Here is an 18,480-nt window from a genome sequence, read left to right as displayed (position 1 = left end):
CCAAGCTTACTGGTTCTATTTCCTCAACTCTTTCATTTCCTCATAACTGTGTTGTGTGCTTGTTCATATCTGTGCTTGAAGACTTTGACTAAAGACTATCTCAATTTCCTCAGTTCAATTTCTTCAGTATGTTTGTCTTCATCATGTGTTATCCTGTGCTTACGCTTCCTGTACTCTGTGCCTGTCTTCATTTCATCATGATGACTATGCTTGTGTTCTGTTATGTTTACTTTTGAGTACTTATTCCGCTGCTAGTAGTTCTTTGCTAAGAAATTTCCTCACCGGCAAATTCCTCAGTGAAGAATTTCATAAAAATCGCCTATTCACCCTCCTCTAGTCGATATAACGCACTTTCAATTGGTATCAGAGCAAGGTACTCCCTTGTTCTGTGTGATTTTGGTTTAACCGCCTGGAGTTTTAGTTATGTCGACCGCAGGTATGATCAAGGTCTCTGCTGGGTGTCCTACCTTCGATGGGACGGACTACCCCTACTGGAAGAATAAGATGCGAATGCATCTTGAGGCAATTGATAACGATCTCTGGTATGTTGTGGAAAATGGTGTTCCCTCAGTCACACCTTCTCTGAATGCTGCTGATGTGAAGAGATTCAAGCAACTCGTTTCTCAAGCGAAGAATATCATATGTGGACATCTGAGCAAAGGACAGTATGGAAGAGTGAGTACTTTGGAAACTGCTAAGCTCATCTGGGATAGACTGTCCAAAGTGAATGAAGGAGTCTCAACACAACGTGACTCTCGAGTTGATGTTCTTCGCAATATCTTCAACCGCTTCAAAAGACTCGACAATGAAAATGTTCAACAAACCTTCGATCGCCTCACTGACATCTCAAATGAGCTTCAAGCACTTGGTGCCACTGACATCACCGACCATGAGGTGGTGAAGAAATTGCTGAGATCGCTTGATTCCTCATTTGACACTCTGGCATTGATGATACAAGAACGTGCTAATTACAAGTCACTTGATCCCGCTGATATTCTCGAGAGGCTAAATACTCATGAGTTCCAACTTGTTGAAAAAAGAGATCTCTATGGTTCGAGCTATGGCAGATCACGTGCAGTGAAGGCCAAGGCAGTATCTAAGTCTGAAGATGAAGACTCTGGTAGCAGCCTTGGTGATCCTGAAGAACTAAGCCGTGATCTAGCTCTGCTCGTGAAGAAGTTCCAAAAGTTCTCAAGACGTGGTCGCCTTGGAAGACCCTAACGGAGCAATGATTCCTCATCCAGTGCCTACAAGAGGAGACTCTGTCACAAATGCAAGAAACCTAAACATTACATTCAAGATTGTCCTCAGTGGGAAAAGGAATCAAAGAAGAAGAAATACAAGGATTATAGTTCTGATGATGCGAAGAAAAAGAAGAAATCCACAAAATCTTCATCATCAAAATCCTGAAAGTCTTCATATCACAAGAAGAGCAGCTCCAAGAAGGCCAGGGCATTCATTGGCAAGGAAATGGACTCTGAGGCTGAATTTGAAGAAAATGAGGAAGAGGAGTCATCTGAGGAGTCCGAATCTGGAGTGGCGAGCCTAGCTCTCGCTACTGCATTCGTCAGCAAGTCTATCTTCAACACTGAAGAAAATGACCTCACCAACAAGGCTGATGAAGGCGATGATGACTACGCTCCCACCTATTGCTTCATGGCAAAGGGTGCCAAGGTACTCAAATATACCTCCTCCGAATCAAGTGAGAATGAATCTGATGAAAACCTTAAGCCCAGCTATTCTAAACTTGCTAAGATTGCTGTAAAATAACAAAGGGCTTTAGAAAAGGTTCAAAATATGCTAGACAAAAGTGATGATATGTTGGGTGAAGAAATGGATTGCACTGAAACTTTGACTAAAAATCTTCAGAGACTTCAGTCCAAGCTTGACAATCTTCAAAGTCATCATAACACTCTCTTATCGGATCATGAGAAGCTTTCTTATGAATTTCTTCAAAGAAAGCAAGATCTTGAGAAGCTAAGGGTGAGTTATGAAGATCTTCAGAAGGAGCGCGATTCATTACTTGCTCAACAAATCAACGCTTCCCAGGAAGAATTTGTTCCTCCATACTTGAAGTGCATTGAACGTGAATCTGCTAATTCTTCACCTGAATCTTCAAATGCTTCTAATGTTTCAAATTCTTCACATGCCTCTGCTATCACTAATTCCTCATCTGAGGACATTGCTAGTATCATTGATGATGCAGGGCTGAAGGAATTGTACATGACAGGCATGTACGAAAGCCTCAAAGGGCATCCGACTCTTTGTGATGTGCTTAAAAAGCATATCCTCAACAGGAACCCTAGGAAAGAGGGTATTGCCTTTGAGAGGAAACTCAATGCTGATGGTACATATTGGAAGCCTAAGCAGTACCCCAAAACTACATGGGTTGCTGCAAAGGGACCTCCAGTTGATCCATCTAACTTATTTGGATTTGCATGTGAATCTCCTCGTTCTGATGATGAGTCATTTGACTCCAACTATAAACTGTTCAAAAATCAGAATGGTGAAGTATTTGCTAGATATGTTGGCACTAACTGCAGGAACGGCCCCCCTATGAAGAAAATTTGGGTTCCCAAAAGATGCCTTGAAAATCTTCAGGTGAATGTCATCATGACGCCACCTGTGTAGAATAGGAACCCCATATCAAATTCTTCATATGGACCAAATTCCTCATATGGATCCAAGTCCTCATACGAACCAAAATCCTCACATGGATCATATTCCTCAAAAGGATCAAACCCTCATATGAACATCATCGTGCTAACTCGTCTGTTTCGCAGGGAAGATCCAAGGATTATGGATATATGCATTATTCTTCAAATCATTATGTCCATAAGTCCTCGAAGAATTTCTCTGCTTACTCTTATGCTTACTCTAACCCCTCTTATGTGAAACGAAATGGACTGGCTTCTATGCCATCCTTCTCGTATGGAGCTCGCAGAATGATGAACTCTTTGCCACCCCTTCAGATGTGGGTGGTGAAGAAAAAGAACTAATCTCTTCTGCAAGGTCAGGTCTCCAGACGTACGTAATCGTCTGAAGAATTTGCTGGAGACCTGAGTATGCCTGATAGGACGCAGGCTAATCATGAAGAAATGAACTTTCATTTCTCACGTCCTCATATTGTTTTATCTGTTCTTTTGCTTGATGAAATTGATCTGATGAATTGATGTCATATTCTTCACTGATGAAGTATATGAGTTCGTAAGATGCACTAATTCATCTGCAGGATGATCAACCCAAAGCCACTGAGTGGGTCCTCGATAGTGGATGTACAAATCACATGACTGGTGACAAGAATCTATTGATGGATGCTCCATTATCTCTGTTGCATCTGAAGCATATCATCTTTGCTGAAAAAGGCAAAAGTCAGGTATTGGGTCTAGGTAAGGTTGCGATCACAAAGGATTGACACATGGACAAAGTCATGCTTGTTGAGTCCTTAGGATACAACCTTATGTCTGTCTCAATGCTTTGTGATCTTGATATGGTTGTTGTCTTTGGCAAATACCGTTGTGTTGTGGTTATGGAAGCTGACAATTCCAAAGTCTTCGAAGGCTTTAGGAGAGGAGACTCGTATATTGTTGATTTCTCTACAGGACCACAACCAGCGGTGTGTCTACTTGCAAAAGCTTCAGAAGGCTGGCTCTGGCATCGACGACTTGGTCATGCAGGCATGAGGAATTTGCACACGCTTGCGAAGAAGAAGCATGTCATTGGCATCAAGAATGTCAAATTCTTCAAGGATCGCCTATGCGGAGCCTGTGAAGCTGGGAAGATGACAAAGGCTAAGCATCCAGCAAAGACTATCATGACCACTACTCGTCCATTTGAACTGCTTCACATGGATCTCTTCGGTCCTAATCATTATTCCGCTGTTTCAAATGATGCATCTCAATAGGGCTTTGTTATTGTTGATGATTACTCTCGATACACATGGGTACACATTGTTACTTACAAACATGAAGTGCAGGAAGTCTTCAAACGATTTTCCTCGAGGGCTTCAACCAACTTTGGTGTGAAGATCAAGCACATCAGAAGTGACAATGGCACTGAGTTCAAGAATTCTGGTCTTGATGACTATCTTGATGAACTTGGTATTACTCATGAGTTATCTGCTCCTTACACTCCTCAGCAGAACGGCGTTGTGGAGCGCAAGAACAGGACTCTTGCTGAGATGGCTCGCACTATGCTTGATGAATACAAAATGCCTTGTCAGTTCTGGATTGAGGCAATTGACACTGCGTGCCACATCATCAACAGAGTATATCTTCACAAATTCTTCAAGAAGACTGCCCATGAACTCCTCATTGATAAGAAACCTAATGTAAGTTATTTCAAAGTCTTCGGTGCTAAATGTTGGATTAGAGATCCTCATCACAACTCAAAATTTGCACCGAAGCACATGAAGGTTTTATGCTTGGTTACGGAAAGGACTCGCACACCTACAGAGTCTTCAACAAAGTTCTTCACAAGGTTGTTGAAACTGTAGATGTGCGGTTCGATGAAACTAATGGCTCACAAAGAGAGCACCTACCTATTGTGATAGATGAACTGGCACCTGAGGAAACTATCAAGTTCAAGGCTACTAAGGATGTCATTCCTACTGAAGAATCTGGTGAAGAGTTCATTCCAGAACATGAAGAACGTCGAGCTAATGCACCTGAAGAAAATACTGAAGAAAATGGTGCTGAAGAGAATGCTGATCTAATTCATCAACGACAACCAGCTCATCCTCGCATTGCAAAAGAAGTGCAAGTTGAAAAGATCATCAATGACATCAAAGCGCCAGGTCCTCTCACATGCTCAAAATCTTCACATTTATCTAACTTTTGTGGGCACTATGCTTTTGTCTCTATCACAGAGCCCACTAAGGTAGATGAAGCATTTCTGGAGCCTGAGTGGATTCAGGCCATGCAAGAAGAATTACATCAGTTCGAGCTCAACAATGTCTGGGAACTAGTCAAACGTCCAGATCCTCGCAAGCACAATATCATTGCCACAAAGTGGATCTACCGCAACAAGCAAGATGAAAATGGCCTTGTGGTGAGGAATAAGGCACGGCTCGTAGCTCAAGGCTACACACAGGTTGAAGGAATTGATTTGGATGAAACTTTTGCACCTGTTGCTAGACTTGAGGCTATTCGCATATTACTTGCTTATGCTAACCATCATGATATCACTTTATATCAAATGGATGTAAAAAGTGCATTCCTCAATGGTAAGCTTGAGGAAGAAGTATATGTTGCTCAACCCCCAGGTTTTGAAGATCCAAAGAATCCTGACAAAGTCTTCAGACTCAACAAGGCCCTCTATGGCCTCAAGCAGGCCCCACGGGCGTGGTATGATACCTTGAAGGAATTCTTCATGAAGAAAGGCTTCAAACCCGGTTCACTCGACCCTACTCTTTTCACTAAATCTTATGATGGTGAATTGTTTGTGTGCCAAATATATGTTGATGATATTATCTTTGGCTGTACTGACCAACGTTTTAGTGATGAATTTGCCTATATGATGAGTGAAGAATATCAAATGTCTATGATGGGAGAGTTGACATTCTTCTTAGGTCTTCAAATTCGTCAACAACGCAATGGAATATTCATATCTCAGGAGAAATACCTCAAGGACGTACTGAGGAAATTCGGCATGCAAGATTGCAAAGGCGTCAAAATTCCTATGCCCACAAATGGCCATCTATGCACTGATGAAAATGGTATCGATTTCGATCATAAGGTATACCACTCCATGATTGGCTCTTTATTGTACTTACGTGCATCTAGGCCAGATATAATGCTTAGTGTTTGCATGTGTGCCCGATTTCAAGCTACACCGAAGGAATCACACCATAAGGCTGTGAAGCATAATCTTCGATATCTAGCTCACACACCAACACTTGGATTACGGTACCCCAAGGGCTCGGCTTTTGATCTCATTGGATATTCTGACTCTGACTATGCTGGTGATCGTGTGGACCGCAAGTCAACATCTGGTACATGTCATTTCCTCGGACGATCTTTGGTATGTTGGTCCTCGAAGAAACGGAACTGCGTATCACTATCTACTGCTGAAGTTGAGTATATTGCCGCCGGTTCATGCTGTGCTCAATTGCTATGGATGAAGCAAACTCTCAAGGACTACGATGTCAACATGAAGAATGTGCCTCTCTTCTGTGACAATGAGAGTGCCATCAAGATTGCTCACAACCCAGTTCAGCACTCAAAGACAAAGCACATTCAGATTAGTCATCATTTTCTTTGTGATCATGTGTTGAAGGGCGACATTTCTATTAAGCATGTGAAAACTGAAGAACAGCTAGCCGATATCTTCACAAAGCCCTTGGATGAGAAGAGATTTAGCAAGTTGCGGTGTGAGCTAAATATCCTAGAATCTTCGAATGTTCTTTGAAAAGGACACTCATCCTAACACTTATGCAAAATTGATGACTTAGATGTGCAACACATGAAGAAATGTTTTTCTTCAATCAATGAAGAATAACACTCTTAGTGTGAAGAAATTAACGAAGAATTTGATTCTCAGAACCCTACGATAATTGTACGCGGTGTCTGAAATCATCATTCTTATACGGTGGGTCACGCCACCACCAAAAGTTGAAATTCCTAAATTGTTCATATCCTTCAACTTTGCATTGTCTTCACTATTTCCGTCGTTTTTCTTCATTAACTATATATATATATATGAGTTTATGTCCTCTACAGCATTCACTTATTGCTAATTCTTTAAGTTGGCTTTTCTGCTAAGTGAATGTGATCGGACCCTTCCCCCTCTATGCTAAACTCAACCCAATCTGTTCACAAATTCTTCATGTGCGTTCTATTTGAAACTCGTTCAAAATCTTCACTGTGTCCTTGTCAGCTGAAGAAATTGCAAACGGAACTTTAAAACCTATCTTATCTAAATTTTTAGCTTTGCCGCTTAAACCGTTCCGCATCCCATGATATACTTATCCTTTCACCCACGATCGCACACGATCTCCACCTCTCAGTACGTGGGTGACACATGTCAAGCGAATGAGAAGGGTCAGGGGCACGTTCGTCCAATTTCTTCATGCGAACAATTTTTCACCGTGGCTATAAATACCCCTCTTCCCTTCCTCACTTCCTCTACTCTGCTCGACCTCTCTCCAGCTCGAGCTTCTCAAACCCTAGCGCCGCCGCTACTTCATCGTCATCGGTGAGGAAGAGCTTCACTGCCTCGACCTCGTCTCCGTTGTACTCGCGCCGACCGCGGAAATCTTCACTCCGCCGCCGCCGTAGCCATCTTCCTCCGCCGAGTTAGGGCGTGGAAGATCTACACAGATGAACTTCACCTCTCCACTTCACTGTTCGGCATGTTCTTCATCCAGGGTAATTAAAAGTTACTTTTACTTCCCTCGTTGATTCAAATGATTATCTACAAAATCTTCAAAGGTGTTTTTCTTCATATCTTCACACACTAAACACCTCACAAGTCATCTGTTCTTGATTCATTTCTCTAAGCATCATTTTTCTTCAAGATTCCTCAATTGTGTGGATCTTCGATCTATACAACTCTGGAACCTAAGACAAAGAATGTTTAGTGAAATTCTTCAAGACTCATCTGGTCAAATTCCTCAAACTTGTTCTTTTTGAAAAACCTTCTGAGAACGCATATGACCTCTCCAAATTCCTTGCAACTACACTCTGTTCACAAGTACTTATGTCAGCTGCTAAATCACTAGGTTCTCATCAACTTAACTCATTTGCAACGTTCCTCGAAGAAAAGTTGCATACTTCTTCAGAGAATTCGATTGTTCAAATTTCTCAACTGAAGAAAATGGCTGATGGTAAAAGGCCACAGAAAGGAGGAAAGAAGCCCGAGGTTATGACTGCCTTTGAGATCCCTGATGACATCTATGCTGGGTACTGCACACCTCCTGAGGAAGATAAAAATCAGCGCAAGGTGCGCATTCAGAAAATTGAAAGGAGATGGGCAAGAGAATGGAGGGAGTACAGGTATGTAACTCCAAAGTACATGAAGAAATTCACACTCAATCCTCCATGCCCAAGAGCTCCACTAGCACCTGGCCAAATAGCAGATCCCACCAGCCTCAAGCGCGATGAGGACTATCCTGATGAATGGGCCAAGCGCCAAGCCAAGTTGGCAAAGCAAGCCAGAGAAGCAGTGAGAAAATTCAATGAAGACTCTGCTGATGCTACCTCTGCTGAGGCCTCTGCTGTCAAGCCAAAGAAGGCTATGTCAAAGAAGCTTGTGCGCAAGCCAAGTGCTTCACCAACAGTGTCCTCAAGGCCAAGTTCCTCAGCAATGCCCTCACGGCCAGAATCCTCAAAGCCCTCACGGCAAATTCCTCATACAGCTCCTGCTCCTCCAAAGTCCTTAGTTGTTCCGACAAAGTCCTCAGCACCTGTGCATCTTGCCTCGTGCCAAAGGACTGCATGCATCTCCATTGCCTCAGGTGTCTCAGCTAGTTCCTCGGCTACACCAAATTCCTCGACGAGACCCTCTCTATTGAAGACAAAGGCCACTGCTGGACGAGGTCCTCGCCCAAGTCCTCAGAAGAAGCAAGTCGCTTTCCAAGTGCCGTTTGAAGAAGACAAAGCTGATGATGATGAACTTGTAGAAATCATCAAAGATAGGCAAGTCAGGGCCGCTAGAGCCAAGGGAACAAATGTGCCGCTTCTTTTGGATCCCAAGTTGATCCTCGAATACATTGACGTTTGGCACAAGGACCCCAACACTCCCATGCCTGACTTCAAGCTGACTCCTAGCCAAAGTCACATGCTGACTCACTTCATACAAGAAGAAAAATGGAAACTTGAGAAGGCCAGGCAGATCAAGAAAGCGCAGTACAAGAAGGAGCGCTATCTGAAGAAAAACGTTGTCTCTATGACAACTGAAGAACGTGTCACTACTCAATCTGAGATCAAGAAACTCAGTGATGAATTTGACGCATACCATGCTGATTGGCTTGGAGCCAAAGTTCGTTTTGTGAGACTTACTGATAACTTCACTTCCAATGTTGCTGCCCCAACACAACAGGAAATTCCTCAGGCTGAAGCATCTGCTCAGCCGACTAAAGAACATGCCAGCACCGCTGATGAAAATCAGGCTGCTGAAGAAAACGTGAGTTCCAGGGTTGATGACTGCATTCCAGCTACTGAAGAAATTGCCAGGGCATCCACTAGTGGTGCGCCTGAAGAAACTGAAGAAATCAGGGTAACTGCATCAGTTGTGCCTGAAGAAAATCAACCAGATTCCTCTGCTCCTCCTGCGCCAACACCAACTCCAATCCTTCCATCTGCATCAGATGTGAAGAAGACCAAGGCTGCAGAGCGTGCAACAGTGAAGAAAAGGAAAGCATCAGCTACTTCGGATTCTTTAGCTCCGATGAAGATGAAGCCTTTGACAAGCTCGTTTCAAAATCCCATTGTTGTTGTTCCTCTCTCTACTATGCCATCAAAGGACCTTGTTCCTTTCGATGAAGAATATGAGATCCCTAGCGGATCTGATGAAGAAAATCATTATGCTGCTTCGTCAGAGCAGATTGATGAAGAAATTGAAGTGGATACGATCCCTTCAACACCTGTTATCTCCTCGCATATGTCTCAGTTCACAGCTGAAGAGGCTGGCGTTGAAAAAAATAGAAGATGAAGATGTGGACGTTGGCTGCTCCACACCAGTGATGAGTGGTGAATTCTGGGAAAGTCAGCATCCAAACTCTCCAATGTTCACACCGTTGCAGCAAATACCTCAGTCCCCCACACAAACTGTTCAAATGGGCTCTGAAGAAACTCACCCCACTTCATCTGTACATCAGGAAATTCCAGCCACTAGCGCTGAAGAAACTGCTGCTGCTGAACATCTAAAGACGTAGACTGCCACTAGAGAGGAACCAAAAATTCCTCAGCCTGAAAAAACCTGAGATTGCGATTCCTGAGGTCGTGATGCAACTCACTGACACTCCTCTGCCCAAGCCCAAGGATCCATTCTCACGAAAGCAAAAGTTCAAGGGTGATGATTTCTTCGGCGAGCATGTATTCTTTGAAGACTACAACCCTTATAACTCTGCTCGCATTAGGAAGAGGCATTTCTGGACTGCTAGTCAAGGCAATTTCTATCCCTCAGTGCTGTTCAACAAGGAGAAAATCTTCTACCATGAGCACATTCATCACGTGGATATGGAATCTCTGCCGTGCTTCGCACCAGTCCTCAGTGTTCTTCACGACGCTAGACTGTTAAACTTTTGCTCTGACATATGTGATTGGAATGAAGAACTGATTCTTCAATTTTATGCAACGCTGCACATCATAGGAGATTCTCAAGATGTGAATTCATGGGTGCTAGACTAGATGTCTGAAAACACTCACTACACTGTACCAGCTTCTAAATTGCTTCGTGCCTTACCACTCAGTCCTCCCCTTGAAGAAGCTCGTTGCATCTACAGTGAACCTGAGCTTACAAATCACTACATGCAGGTGCTGATGAAACCTTTGAAGCCAGGTCAGGCACCAAGAACCAAATTCCTCGTGAAGGAATTGCTTTATATTCCCAGAACTGTCTATCGTATTCTTACGAGGACAATGAGTCCTATCAAAGGCCATGACTCATGTGATGAGGAAATTGTTGGCATCATGAAGAATCTGGTATTCAACATCGTTCATGGCATTCCTGTCAATTATCACGATTTCTTCATGCGGACTCTGGCAAATGTTGCACTGTCTCCGTTTGAGCTGAAACCTTATGCACCTTGGATTATGAGATTCCTCGGGACAAGGCCTTCACTCAACTACAAAGCTGATTTTCAGAATCATCTCAGCTACTTGCCCCCAATTGAAGTCCTCAAACAGACCTATTCGTCATTTGATGGAAAGGGCAAGGCTCCAGCTGTTATAGATGAAGGCATTCATCCATTGGATGGCCAGTTTCGCAAAGCTGCCTCTTATTCCACCAATGATGATTCTGCCACACATGACTCTGCCAATGCACCCAAGTCTACTCCTCAAGCCACTGCTCCTCATGGGATGACTGATCGTGAGCTTCTGCTTAGTCTTCACCAGAAGGTGGATCAAAATCATAAATGGGTTAAGCGTCAGTTTGGTTCATTTCTTCACAACATGACTGCTACACACAATGCAGTGAAGAAAAATCATTACTACCTCCATGAAGTCTTCGGTCGCACCTGGGCAATACTGTCACATCTGTATGGTGAAGACGATCTGAAGAAAATGGGTCTCAAGGAAGATTTTGACTGGTCTGCACCTCCACCGAAGAAATTCAAGAAGTTCAAAGTTCCTTCTCTGGTGGCCATCTCATTTTCTTTATCGCGCGACACTGATGAGAATGAAGACTTGGACGACACTGCGGCAGGCCCTACTACAACAAACGACCCCAACAACGCTGGCGCTCCTTCATCAACTTGATCTTCTTCAGAGGTGTTTAGTCCTCATATTCGATCCTTTTGGTCATTTGATGACAAAGGGGGAGAATTTTGAGTTAGTCTTCAAGCGGGTCTTTCTATATGGGCGTTTTTTGTTAAGTTACAACTCTCGTTCTTCTGAGACTTTATTGGATCGAGTTGTAAACTTAAACCCGATGGTGCTCTGATACTTTTGATATGTATTTCTGCATGCTTATTCCTCATATATGCTAATGCACGCATGTTGAATTACATCAGTCACCATATTTCATCATGCATTTCAAATTCTTCATTGTGATATGTCAAATGCGTGTATGAATTACAAGATATTGGGGGAGATCTCCATGATTCAACTCTTCAAGTGTGCATTGCTTCAAAAGCAAATTCCTCACTATGAACTCTTTAGGGGGAGTTCTTCTATATCTTGCAATAAAATTCCTCAATTTCAGTATTTACACTTCATTTGTTTATCCCCGTTGAAAACTTAACCTATATTGTCATCAATCACCAAAAAGGGGGAGATTGTAAGTGCATCTAGTGCCCCTTAGTGATTTTGGTGTATTGAAGACTTATAGGTTAAGGGACTAATGCGTTTGTGAATGTACACAGGTCTATAAGTGTAGGAGGAGTTTGATATTTACAGAGAAAGTCGACCCCTAAAAATGAAGTTCTTCGACTGAAGACTTTGAATCTTTGAAGACTTTCTGAAGACTTTGAAAGTGAAGAAATTGGTGTGACCGTGAAGACTTGGTATTCATTCGAGGAACATGAAGCGTGAAGACTTTTGTTTTTGCAGTTTCATTTTCTCTTTCTTGAGTCATAGGAAACACCGTACTGTTAAAGGGGGTCGAGGAAATACTAAGGAAAAATTTCCATGTCATGCTCAACTCAAAATCCTACACCACCAATCCCTTCGAGTGAAGCCATTGGAAATCTCATACAGTTCAGTCAATTTCTTCAGTGACAGAGACGAAGTTCTTCTGGTCTCTGAGGAATTTGTTCTGACTGAGGAGTTAGGAATTCGCCAGTGCAGATTGCCTACACAGTGAGGAACATGATAGCCCTGAGGATTTTGCTACTCAAAATTCCGACCGTTGCTGTGCTATACGCCAGCTGTCCCAAAATATCTATCCACCTAACGGTCATATGATTGAAGGGCATTTATGTCTTATCATGTCGGGCTGCTCCCTAGGCTATAAATAGCCGCCCCCTACAACCACTAGCTGGTTGGCTGCTCCGAGAGAAACTGACACTTGTCATTTGAGAGCAACCCATCCTCCGAGGACTTTGAGCGAAAACCATCAAGTGAGGAAAAACCCAAACCCAAACACCTACAAACCCCAAGTGATTGAGCATCACTAAAGAGATCGATCCTGCGTGGATCCGACGCTTGTTACCTTTGAAGACTGTGCTTCCTCCAGACGGTTAGGCGTCATGGTCTAGAGCATCCAAGAGGAATTGTGGATCACCGAGTGACCAAGTTTGTGAAGGTTCGAAAGTCACCTGAAGACTTACCACGAGTGATTGGACGAGGTCTATGTGACCTTAGTTCAAGGAGAATACGGTGAGGACTTGGTGTCCTGAGCTGCGTGCTCAGGACTGGGTGTCCGGGACTGTGTGTCCTCGAGTTTAAATACTCAGTCGCTCCAACCAGACGTACAACTGAGACAGCAGTTGGAACTGGTCTACCAAATCATTGTCTTCATCAAGCTTACTGGTTCTATTTCCTCAACTCTTTCATTTCCTCATAACTGTGTTGTGTGCTTGTTCATATATGTGCTTGAAGACTTTGACTGAAGACTATCTCAATTTCCTCAGTTCAATTTCTTCAGTTTGTTTGTCTTCATCATGTGTTATCCTGTGCTTACGCTTCCTGTACTCTGTGCCTGTCTTCATTTCATCATGATGACTATGCTTGTGTTATGTTATGTTTACTTTTGAGTACTTATTCCACTGCTAGTAGTTCTTCGCTAAGAAATTTCCTGACCGGCAAATTCCTTAATGAAGAATTTCATAAAAATCGCCTATTCACCCCCCCTCTAGTCGATATAACGCACTTTCACGCCCACGTCCGATCAACCGCCACGCGTCAACAGAGGCCGCGGGCTTTGGGGGCCCGCGACGCTTCGAGCTTGATCCTTGGCTTCGCCATGAAGCCAAGCCCGTGCGCACCTTGGGCCTGGGGGCTACTGTCGGTGTTCTAGGAATGGGGGTCCCCAGACTTGCCTGCCTGTGGCCCGCCACGTGGCTAAGCCAGCAGGCCGTACGACCCCTCTTTACCAACAAAGCACCCAAGACCCTCGCGAGGGGCCAAGCCTCGCGAGGCAGATGATGCAAGACTTCCTCTGGAGTGGCCTAGCCAGGCAGGCTCACGAGGAGCGGAGGTATCAAGGCAAGGTGAACCTCACGAGGTTCTCGTGATGTGAGCCATGATGATCGACGCCAGGCGGGTGCCAGCGCGCACAACGTCCTTGTTTCCTCTTTGGCGCAAAGTGGGCAAGCGCAGCCGCGGAGTACCGAGGCCTTAGGCAAAGGTTGCCATTTCGGTGCAACAAGACCAAGACCATGTACTGCATTACGGAGGTCACCGTGGAGCCCAGAACAGCATCACCACCCAAACTTTGTGCAGGCGAAGACTACTTTTGTGAGGATAGCTTGTACTAGTTGTCCCCCTTCAAATTAGCCCGCCACTGTTGGCTCCCTTCGCGCTCGATATTTGGGAAGAGGACCAGGGCCTCTATAAATAGGACTAGCCACCACAGTAGAGCAGGACGATCGAATCTGGGCTTGGAGAGATCGAAGTTTGAGAGGACGATCTGATCTTAGCTAGAGACCACCCCCCCACACACAAGCTCGCCGAGCACAAGAATGCCTCACCCTCGGGAGGCCGTTCTTCCCTTGTATTGTTCATCATCAGTCCAAGAGGCAATCCACCACCACCACACTGGAGTAGGGTATTACACCACAACGATATCCCGAACCAGTATAAACCCCGTGTTCTTCTGTGTTCTGAGTTCGTCGAGTTCGTCCCCAAGACCCTAGCGAGCTAGGGCGTAGATCGGTTGGAGGGAAAGACTTCACGCGCACTCCAGTGTTCGAACCTTAAGGGTTTGTTGGGACCCCATACCCCGACAGATCTGATAACCCGTTAGCAGCCCGTACCAATGGGAATTTTCCACGTGTAAAATTCTCATTGGCCGGAGGAAACACGTGTCGGCTCAACGTTCGGACAGATGTCATCCACTCATTGGACAGGAGGCGCCTATGATACGTTGACACGTGGCACGACCCAACAGAGGCCCATTCTGGTGAAAAGGCCGGCCCGTTGGACTTGGTCAAAAGGTAATGGGCCGGCCCACGGGAAGCCTGTTAACGGCCTGTTCATATATAGCCCATTTACAACCCGCTTACTACCGGCCCGTTACGGCCGATCGGAATTAAGCCCGGTAGCTTCATATGGGCCGTCCAATATGATTCCAGCCGTTGTAACTTTTGGCCCATGTATGGCCCATGATGTCTTTCGGCCCATATGAGGCCCTTTGTAACTCTCGGCCCATTAAAGGCCCGAGATGAAACTGGTCCATAATGAAGAGTGTATCGCTTTATACCCATTAACGACCCATTATTCCGTCAGCCGTTTCCAGCCCGTGTTAACTTTCGGCCTTCTAAGGGGCCATTTATTCTTGGGCTCATTTCTAGAATTCGGTTAGATACGGTCCGTAACTTGCCTATTCCGTTTGTGGGCCAAATACAACCCATGGTTACATTCGGCCTGTTTGTGGCCCATTAACCCGTTGGGCTGTTTTCATAGCGTTATCAAATACGGTCTATTAACAGCCCGTTATGGTCCACGAATAGTATGGCCCATGTTTGGCAAAATGATTATACGCCCCGTAGAAGACCCATGGATCCTACGGCCCATAGAAAACCAATGGATCCTACGACTCGTAGAAGGCCCATGGATCATACGGCCCGTAGAAAATCCATGGATCCTACAGCCCATAAAAGGCCCATTGATCCTACGGCCCGTAGAAGGCCCATGGATCCTACAGCCCGCATGAGGCCCATGGTTACAACAGTCCATGTGTTGCCATGATTATTGTGGCCTAGTTACCAAAACTAGGTTATTGTGGCCATTAAAAAAACGCGGAAAAAGAACTGCAGTGACTACAAGCAAACAACTAAACAAGACTATAAGGAAATAAATAAGCAAGCAACTAACGCTAGCCTATTACAGCTATTACACATATTACATCCACTGGGCATCAAAGTTCGCCACCAGTGCAAATATAGGGAACAAAGCAGCATATTACATACACTGGTCGTCAAAATTTGCCACCAGTACAAATAAATGCAGCAGCAAAACAAGTCCATAACTGAAACAACTTCAGAAGAGCTCAAGAAACGTTATCCTATGTATCCACCATGCTGGCAATAAGCTTAGCAAGCTTATTAGCTTTGTCCTGTTTGGCACTAAAATCCTCCAACGCTTGTTGCTGCACCAGAAAGTATGCATCTGAATGCTCCAGGGACTTCCGCAGTCCTTCCGCTTCTTATCGCAGCACAGCTGATCGATGTCTTTCTGCTTGTAGTTGAGACTCAAGAAACCGAACTGATTCAGACAGTGAGTTTGAATAGCTTGTGCAAGCGGTAGTGGCCAGTAACTCAAACAGTAAACCAAGACAGGACTTTGGGGTTGCCTCACTGTCTTCAAGATAGTTTTCCTTAGCTATTTTATCAGCTTTGTTGGAGACCAACAAGGATGTCTCACGATCCTGAACCTTATCTGCATTACTTCCTTTATCATTGCTTAATAAGGCACTCTTCCCCAATATTATGTCAGCATTCTAAAAGAAGAAACAAGCAGACACATAACAGGTTTAGCATGTACTAGTATATGAAACTCATTTCGGTGAACCAGTTCATTAGTAAGGTGGACAAGATTAAACTACCAAGTCTTCTATTGCCAAGTAGTACATTATAAAAGCATCAAACAAACATATATCTATGTCCTATGGTCACTGCATTGTGTTGCCAAATCAAAATAGAGACAGGGTTCAAATCATATCAGTTCAAGAGAAAGTAGCACTGAAAGAATACAAAGCATGGGAAACTAAATGGCACAACAAGATTACAGATGGGTACCACGGGTCTACATATACAACAACACTATTGGCCCTGTTATGATGCTAGTAATATGCATGATATGAGAAGTCAACTATATACACAATTGAAATTGAAATCAACAAAGCTATTTATAAGAGCAAACCTGTTAAAGAAACATGCGTAAACATACATGTTGTGCCATGGAGTTTCCATTGGATAGTTCAATTTAAAAATAAGTTTGTATGAGTAAATACAGTGATACAAGAGCAAAGCAGTATGCACGATAGCAATGGTATCTTAAGTGAGAACAGTTGTTCTTCAGGTTTAAGCACTTGTTCTACATGAATAGAGTACAGTAAGACGCAAGCATATAGTACTTAAAATAAAATGAGCTCATAGACCTTACCACATTCTTTGTTTGGGGCCAGTAAAGAACAAGGCGTTCCCAGTCATCGTCCAGTAAATGTGTCTCAGGAGAACGTAAGGGAATTTGATGAGTTTCTTTGCCAATGAAGTACGTTTTCTTCAGGTAATTCTGATACTGCCACCAAGCATTCTTGAAGATAGCAGAGGTATTAGCACAGGTTACCTCATCCTGAGTTTCCAAATCGGTCCTTCTCTATAGAGAAAAATGGGAAAATTTGATGTATTATAACCATCATCGAGGTAGAATGTATGGGACAAAGCAAAGTAATTGCCATGAATAACATTACTTACACATAACTCCTGGACAAACACCTACAACTGGCATTTTCCTTCATCTTCAGTATATTATTTCCATGATGGAAGATACACACATAGGATTTAACAACATCACATGCGATAGATGCTAAAATATGAATGGCTGGTTGTGCTTCCTCCACGGGAATAGGTGTACTAACTGGTGGAGTTGGAGTTCGCCGTGGTAGTACTGGCGCTTTGGGCACTGGAGCTGCCTTACTAACTGCTCTTGTTTTGGAGCTCTGTGATGGAGATGGTGTTGTGTCAACGGGAACTGGGTTACTATCTGCTGGGGTTGGGGTTAGATTGGGTGAAGCTGGTTCTCTGTCCATCGCAGTAGAGATAAAATCTGCGAGAGTCTGGGTTATGTATGGTAGGGCTGGTTCTCGTGCATGTACAACCGGGGTGCTATCTCCACCAAGAGGTAGCACTGTTTTATTTGAAGACCGTGTTTTTACTCTGCTAGATACTACCATCACCCGCTCCAATTCAAATGGCTGATAAACAGGAAACATAATTGAATGTACAGACATTGTATGAGAGAAAGATGCAATAGATAGTGTGGAAAAAAGAGGGCATTAAATAATTGACATGTATATTGTTTAAATGGATAGCATGACATAATTTCACATATATGATGTCTATCTAAAGTTCTAAACTGGATAGCATAGCATAAGATAATTCAAAGATATGATGACTAACTAAACAGCATCGCATGACATAATTCACATACATGTTATCTAAGTAACCAGGATCGCACGATTTAATTTGCATATGTGATTTATATGCTAAGCGGAGGGTATTCGCATATATGATGTCTGAACTAAGAACATGGTGTTGAATATTGTGTATATGATGTCTAAACTATGCAATGCAAGACACCATATGCATGATATGAGCAGTAGAACCGTGCCAAGTTAGAGCATACACCTTGGTGGGGGAATAGGACTGGTCATCTATCTCTGAATCCATCTCTGGGGAGCTATCGGGACCCAGCAAGAGATCTGCTTCGACAGGTAGCATTGTTTGCTCTGAAGGCCTTGTTTTCACTTTAGATTTTTCCATCACCCACTCAAATGGCTGATTCACATGAAAAGTAGTTTAATGTACAAACATTGTCGACAAATGGAAATGTAATGAAGAAAAGGATGGGCTAGATATCATTCAAATATATGATGCCTGGTTAAATAGGATGGCATTGCACATTTCACATATATTATGGCTGGTTAAAAGACATG

The sequence above is a fragment of the Triticum aestivum genome, chromosome 5A, assembly GCF_018294505.1.
Source record: "Triticum aestivum cultivar Chinese Spring chromosome 5A, IWGSC CS RefSeq v2.1, whole genome shotgun sequence".
NCBI lineage: Eukaryota > Viridiplantae > Streptophyta > Magnoliopsida > Poales > Poaceae > Triticum > Triticum aestivum.
This window is presented reverse-complemented; position numbering follows the sequence as displayed.